Source organism: Sapajus apella, unplaced genomic scaffold (genome assembly GCF_009761245.1).
Source record: "Sapajus apella isolate SASKATOON/1434 unplaced genomic scaffold, GSC_monkey_1.0 scaffold6, whole genome shotgun sequence".
Taxonomy (NCBI): Eukaryota; Metazoa; Chordata; class Mammalia; order Primates; family Cebidae; genus Sapajus; species Sapajus apella.
Window position 1 is genome coordinate 40,519,079 of NW_022436946.1, and position 8,137 is coordinate 40,527,215.

The 8,137-nt window shown below is 41.0% G+C and overlaps 1 long non-coding RNA gene across 1 annotated transcript in view; it reads right to left on the minus strand.

The window, feature by feature from the left end:
- The window catches only part of LOC116549485, a 35,067-nt gene that overhangs the window by 18,904 nt on the left and 8,026 nt on the right, over positions 1 to 8,137 (minus strand). The window contains exon 3 of the long non-coding RNA XR_004267898.1: positions 226 to 325. This is a non-coding gene — a long non-coding RNA (uncharacterized LOC116549485). The remainder of the gene's footprint in view (positions 1 to 225; positions 326 to 8,137) is intronic.

Consider the following 8,137-nt stretch of genomic DNA (forward strand, 5'->3'; position numbering starts at 1 on the left):
GAGGGAGGGAGGGAGGGAAGGAAGGAAGGAAAGAAGGAAGGAAGGAAGGAAGGAAAGAAGGGAGGAAGGAAGGAAGGAAAGGAGGAAGGAAGGAAAGAAAGTTTCAAATAAAACAATCACAGTGAATCCAAGATAACATTTTTAAAAAGGGAAAGAAAAATTCCATATTTTGAGAATGATTTTAGCAAAAATCTTATCTACATGGAAACTTGGTTATTTTCTCACCTTGAAAAACTTCCTGGAGTTACAATAACACATCTGTTCTTCTCCATTCTTTTAATTTAGTCAAAAGCTTCTTTTGCCACGGATCATATTTTGGCTTGATCTAGGGGACAAACATGTTCACATAAAGTTACAACATAACAGAATGATTCTCAATAAAAGTTGCAAGCAAAGAGATTCAAGGACCTTCTGAAATGATATCTGGCCACGGTTGCTAGATTGGCTAGGACTAGTGAGGTTTTGGAAAGGGTCTTCATGGGTTCACAAATTCACTGAAGGAGACAGAAGCACCAGTTCCTGTTAATGCCTTGCCTATGAAATGCGTCTGGAACGACACTATACCAACCACAAGCAGCAGGGACCCCAAAACCATCAGAGTTGGTCATTGCACTTTATTTACAGGGCAAGAGAAGTTCACCCACAGACTCCTTGTGACACTACATTTAAAACAGCTTTCATGGCCGGGAGCGGTGGCTGACGCCTGTAATCCCAACACTTTGGGAGGCTGAGGTGGGCACATCACAAGGTCAGGAGATGGAGACCATCCTGGCCAACATGGTGAAGCTCTGTCTCTACTAAAAAAAAATACAAAAATTAGCTGGGGGTGGTGGCCCACACCTGTAGTGCCAGCTACTTGGAAGGCTGAGGCAGGAGAATCACTTGAGCCTGGTAGGCAGAGGTTGCAGTGAGCTGAGATTGTGCCACTGCACTCCAGCCTGGGTAACAAAGCAAGAATCCATCTCAAAAAAATATTTTATATTAATAAACTGGATTTCAAAAATCAGTTCTGTTGCTGTAAATACCATTAACACTCAAATTTATATCTCAGCCCTAAATTCCAGCCTATTATATCCAACTACTCCTTTCATATCTATACTTGAATGTCAAGTGCAACAATCTAAAACAGAAAGTCAGGCTTCCCTTACATGGACTACCGTGTTCCTCAAGCACTAGATGGACCTAGGAGTGATCTTTGATTTGTCTCAGTCTATCTTTATTCACTGCTATGGTCTGAATGTGTTCCTCTAAAATTTAAATGTTGAAACCTAACCCCAAGGTGATGGCATTAGTGATAAAATTTGGGGATGTGATGAGATCATGATGGTAGAGCTCTCATGAATAGTATTCATGCCCTTACAAAAGAGGCCTGAGAGACCTTGATTTTTTTCTTTCTTTCTTTTCTTTTTTTGAGATGAAGTCTCACTTTTTTGCCAGGCTGGAGTGCAGTGGTGCGATCTCTGCTCCCTGCAACCTCCGCCTCCCAGATTCAAGCGATTCCCCTGCCTCAGCCTCCCAAGTAGCTGGGACTACAGGCATGTGCCACCACGCCCGGCTAATTTTTGTATGTTAGTAGAGACAGGGTTTCACCACGTTGACCAGGATGGTCTCAATCTCCTGACCTCGTGATCCGCCCACGTTGGCCTCCCAAAGTGCTGGGATTTTAGGCATGAGCCACCACACCTGGACGAGCTTGGTTTTTTTCTTCCACCATGTGAGGACACAGGGAGAAGTCAGAAGTCTGCAACCTGGAATAGGACCCTTCAGAACTTGACCATGCTGGCCCCCTAATCTTGGACTTCCCAGCCTCTAGAACTGTGAGAAATGTATCTCTGTTCTTTATAAGCTACCCAGTTTATGGTATTTTGGTAAAGCAGCCTGAATAGACTAAAATAATCATACAAGATTTTCCTTTTTTTCATAATACAAGCAATCCTTGTTGTTTGTGGATTCCACATTTGTGCTTTTGCCTGCTATCTAACATTTTTTTGTGACCCAAAACTCAATACTAGTAGAGCTTTCACAGTCACTCATAGGTGTGTGCAGGTGAAAATTTGAGTTACCTAGTGGGCATATTCCCAACTAAGTTTGAACAAGGCAACACTTGGCCTTCTTGTTTCTGCTCACATATTACAAACAAGGATCCTTTTCATGGTCCCTTAGAACTACATTCTTCACATTTTTGTGCTTTTTGGTGGTAATTTGACTGTTGAAAATGGTCCCCATGTGTAGTGCCAAAGTAATGTCTAAAGTTCCTAAGCATAAGAAGACTGTGTTCTGTGCCTTTTGGAAAAAATACATGTGTTAGATAAGGTTCATTTGGGCATGAATTTATAGTGCTGTTAGTCATTAGTTCAATGCTAATAAATCAACAATATATTTAAAATAAGATGTCTTTCAACAGAAACACACGTAAAATAGTTATGTATTGATAAGTGTTCAGACAAGAGGTTCACAGGAACGAACCCTATTTCCCCTAGGGGTGACAATTCAATATTTGCTCACTCAGTGTTCATGATGACTTTCTAGAACAAAACTACCTCGAATAATGAGAATTGATCATACCTAGCACCACCTAAAACAATCTTATTTAGTTTGCTTACTTGCATATTGTTTGTGAATTGTGTTATCTTCAGCACAAAGGGCCATACCTGACATACACTATGTATCAAATAGTTTTTGACTCAACAGTTGGATTTACACAAGTCAATTACACCCTTGGATATTAAGCTTAGTTCTTGCCAAGTATCTGAGATCATTAGCAATAAGCAGGGAGTTTGGGCCCATTAGAGTGGGGTACAGGCATCTGGAGAACCTTCAGAGAAGGAAGATTGGCATAGCGAACTTCAACATAGAGCCAAGGCAGGCAAAGAGCTGGGAGACTGTGGCTCACAAAGCCAGGTTCTCGGAGTTGCCTCCCCTGAGGACAGGAAAGCATCTCCCCTAGTTGAAGAGGACGGTCTGCTGAGGGCACTAAGGAGAGGGACAACAGGGACCACATAAACCTGCTGCTGCCAGGCTGCCTGACCTGCTTAGACGACACTGTGACACTGCTGACATCACTGACAGATGACTATCACCACGAGTCTCTTTACCTTTATGAAGGAAATCCAGTTGGCTCTCCTTTTCAGGGTCATACTGGGTCCTGCCAAACCCAAATTATCTGCTTTAGCCATTGCAGCTTCATAGTCTGGAAATATTTGCATTCTCTGTTGCTCCATGAAGATGTTTTGAAATTTTTGGGAAACCTAAACAGGATGAAGACAGAAGTGGAACCCAGGAAAAAAGTCTCAGAGAGTGGGCAATTTCAAAAGCAGCTACTGATTGTCTTTGAAATAGCCTTGGAATCAAATTAATTTATAAAATACAACTCTGTGATAGCAATAGGAACTTAAAAAGCATACCTGTGTGGGGCATGTTCTCAGTCAGCTCATTACCATAATTGTGCATATTACTTATTCTGAATGTCTGCTCCAGAGATTGGAAATATATTAATGTATTTATTTATATATATTTTGAACTGGAACCTAAATATAAGTGAGAAGTAAATTGTCCAACTTTGGAAATGCATTCACTTTTTCCAACCACCTGATAAAACTATTACAGAATATCTAAAGATTAAATAAATCCTGCTTTCAGAGGCCTTACGAGGATGTAGCTAGAGAGGAGTCCAGATGCTAGAATCTGTTAAACTCTTTAAGGCATCTCAACCTATTCCCTTCATAGCTTACTTTCAGACCGAGGCTACAAGTACTTTCTATGGCATCGATTCCTACTGTCAAAATGCTGAACATTCCTTCTTCCCTTAAGATTGGGTCTCTGTGGTGGCGCCTTCATCACTGTGCTTGCCACGTTGTGTCAGGATTTCCTCACTACATGGTGAGCCCCATTCAGGGCATAGACTATGAATGTCAAGAACTCAACACATGGTGATGTCCACACAACAATGTGAATGTACTTAACGCCACTGAACTAAACACTTAACGGCTAAAATGGTAAATTTTGTTATGTTATTTTACCACTCATGTGTGCACATGTACATACACACAGTAAGAACTGACCAGTGCTGACACATACTTGGGCCTCAACAAAGGTTTCCGGAATGAGTGAGAAAATTTGTGAGTCACAGAGCTGAAGGTTCTTCCACTTAATGCTGGTACCTCTGAGGTTGTGCTATTCAATGCTCTGGCCCCTAGCCACATGTGGCTGTTTAGCATTGAAATATGAATTAATTACAATGAAATAAAATTTGAAATCTAGTTTTTCAGTTGTGCTAACCACATTCCAAGTGCTCAAATAACTATTAGTGTATGTGACCAGTGGTTAACATGGGATGGCACAAAAGCAGAACACATCCATCACTGAAGGAAGTTCAGCGAGATAGTGTGCTGGTCTATGACTGGCTTGGCAATTTCTTAAAGGGCCAGACAGTAGATATTTTAGCCTTTACAGACCATAAGGTCTCAGTCACAAATACTCAAGTCTGCTGTTGTAGTGTGAAAGCACCTATAGACAATACATATATGAATAGGCATGGCTGTTGCTATGGTCTGAATGTTTGTGTCCCCACAAAATTCATGTGTTGAAATCCTAACCCCAAGGCAATGGTATTAGGACATGGGAATTTGGGGAGCTTATTGGGTCGTGAAGGTGAAGCCTTCACGAATAGAATCAGCGCCTTTATAGAAGTCTGAGAGGCTCTTGCCCTTCAACCACGTGAGGACACAGTAAGAAAGCACCACCTGTGAGCCAGAAAGTGGGCCCTCGCCAGACATCAGACTACCTTGATCTTGAACTTTCCAGCCTCCAGAACTGTAAGAAATACATTTCTGTTGTTTATAAGCCACTCCGTTTATGGTATTTTGTTAGAGTAGCCTGAATGAACTTAAGACTGCTGTATTCCAAAACAACCTATCTTAAAAAACCAGGTGAGGGCTGTCGTTTGCTGACCCTGCTCTCAGGCATTAGAATATCAGAATAAACAGCACCTAAACATAGGAGCTCTTCCTACGCAAAAAAGTTGGTGTAATGTGATTGGTTATCTTGGAACACGATTAGTATTTCACATAATACTGTCATAAGCAAATTGAAAGTAGAAATCATCACCATAAAAAGGAGACAAGCTGTTCTTTGGGAGCAACGTGGTTTTATTGGAGTGCTCCGCCAGACTCATGTTCTCCTGTTTATCATTAATAATAGTCTCCTGGGCTATAATTAACTTTTATTTATTTTGGTTCTACTTAAACACCACCATATTCTGATTCTGTGTTTTGCCTATCATAATCCTTGATGATAATTAGGGTGAGGACACTCCCACAGAAACACTCTGCTGGAGACAGTGCTGCTGGTGGCATAAAAAGAAAGGCAAAAGCTAAACATCATCACCTTCAAGGAAACAGGAGGACATGGATACCACTGGTTTCAGTGAGCTTAAAGAGGCTGTGTTACATACTAACAAAAATCATCCTGGGCCAGGCGCAGTGGCTCACACCTGTAATCCCAGCACTCTGGGAGGCTGAGGCGGGTAGGTCACTTGAGGTCAGGAGTTCAAGACCAGCCTGGCCAACATGATGAAACCCTGTCTCTACTAAAAATACAAAAATCAGCTGAATGTAGTGGCATGTGCCTGCAATCCCAGCTACTCGGGAGGCTGAGGCAGGAGAATTGCTTGAATGTGGGAGGCAGAGGTTGCAGTGAGCGGAGATCGAGCCACTATACTCCAGCCTGGGTGACAGAGCAAGACTCTGCCTCAAACACGTGTGTGCACACACACACACACACACATACACACATACACACACACACAATTTTGGTATATGCTAGAACAAATGCAAATGCAAGTGAAATTTCAAAGTCAAGCAAAAGGTGATAGCACAGACGGCGGCTTACTTCTTACTTGAAGAGCATTCAAAACCATTCAGATCTTATTTTTACCTGTTTGGATCCATCAGTTTCTTAATTTTCAGTTTGTTTTTGTTTGATCCATCAATTTCTCATTTTTACCTAGCAAATATATATACTTCCAAATAATATACAGCTAGAGCTACAAAAATCTTTATTATTGAAACTTTTGCCATTATAAATCTGAAGCTTGGCCAGGTATGGTGGCTCATCCCAGTAATCCCAGCACTTTGGGAAGCCAAGGCAGGCGGATCACCTGAGGCCAGAGTTCAAGACCAGCCTGGCCAATTTGGCAACCCCATCTCTACCAAAGATACAAAAATTAGCCAGGTGTGGCTGAGGCAGGAGAATCGCTTGGACTCAGGAGGCAGAGTTTCCAGTGAGCCAAGATTGCACCAGTGTACTCCAGCCTGGGTGACAGAGCGAGACTCCATCTGTTTAGCATTTATTTAAAATATTAAAAAAATATTTTAAAGATCTGAAGCTAGGGTGTCAATTTTAGATCTTTCATCACTTCTCATATGGGTATTTAGTGCTACAAATTTCCCTCTAGACGCTGCTTTAAATGTGTCCCAGAGATTCTGGTACGTTGTATCTTTGTTCTCATTGGTTTGCTTGCAGATGACATGATTGTATATCTAGAAGACCCCATAGTCTCAGCCCCAAATCTCCTTAAGATGATAAGCAACTGCAGCAAATTCTCAGGATACAAAATCAATCTGCAAAAATCACAAGCATTCCTATATACCAATAACAGACAAATAGAGAGCCAACTCATGAGCAAACTCCCATTCACAATTGCCACAAAAAGAATAAAATACCTAAGAATACAACTTACAAGGGATGCAAAGGACCTCTTCAAGGAGAACTACAAACCACTGCTCAGCGAAATAAGAGAGGACACAAACAGATGGAAAAAACATTTCATGCTCATGGTTAGGAAGAATCAATATAGTGAAAATGGCCATACTACCCAAAGTAATTTACAGATTCAATGCTACCCCCATCAAGCTACCATTGACCTTCTTCACAGAACTGAGAAAAACCACCTTAAACTTCATATGGAACCAAAAAAGAGCCCACATAGCGAAGACAATCCGAAGTAAAAAGAACAAAGCTGGAGGCATCACACTACCGGACTTCAAACTATACTACAGGGCTTCAGTAATCAAAGCAGCATGGTACTGGTACCAAAACAGAAATACAGACCAACGGAACAGAACAGAGGCCTCAGAAGTAACACCACACAACTACAACCATCTGATCTTTGACAAACCTGACAAAAACAAGCAATGGGGAAAGGAGTCCCTATTTAATAAATGGTGTTGGGAAAACTGGCTAGCCATATGCAGAAAGCTGAAACTGGACCCCTTCCTGACACCTTACACTAAAATTAACTCCAGATAAATTAAAGATTTAAACATAAGACCTAGCACCATAAAAACTCAAGAAGAAAACCTAGGTAATACCACTCAGGACATAGGCATAGGAAAGGACTTCATGATTAAAACACTAAAAGCAATGACAACAAAAGCCAAAATAGACAAATGGGATCTAATTAAACTTAAGAGCTTCTGCACAGCAAATTAAACTATCATTAGAGTGAACCAGCAACCAACAGAATGGGAAAAAATTTTTTGCAGTCTACCCATCTGACGAAAAGCTAATATCCAGAATCTACAAAGAGGTAAAACAGATTTACAAGGAAAAAAAACAACCCCATCAAAAAGTGGGTGCAGGATATGAACAGACACTTTTCAAAAGAAGACATTTATGTGGCCAACAAACATATGAAAAAAATGCTCATCATCACTGGTCATTAGAGAAACGCAAATCAAAACCACATTGAGATACCATCTCACTCCAGTTAGAATGGTGATCACTAAAAAACCTGGAGACAACATATGCTGGAGAGGATGTGGAGAAATAGGAACACTTTTACACTGTTGGTGGAAGTGTAAATTAGTTCAACCATTGTGGAAGACAGTGTGGCGATTTCTCAAGGATCTGGAAATAGAAACACCATTTGACCCAGCAATCCCATTGCTAGATATATACCCAAAGGATTATAAATCATTCTATTATAAAGACACAGGCACACATATGTTCATTGCGGGACTGTTTACAATAGCAAAGACCTGAAACCAACCCAAATGCCCATCAGTGATAGACTGGATAAAGAAAATGTGGCACATATACACCATGGAATACTATGCAGCCGTAAAAAAAGATGAGT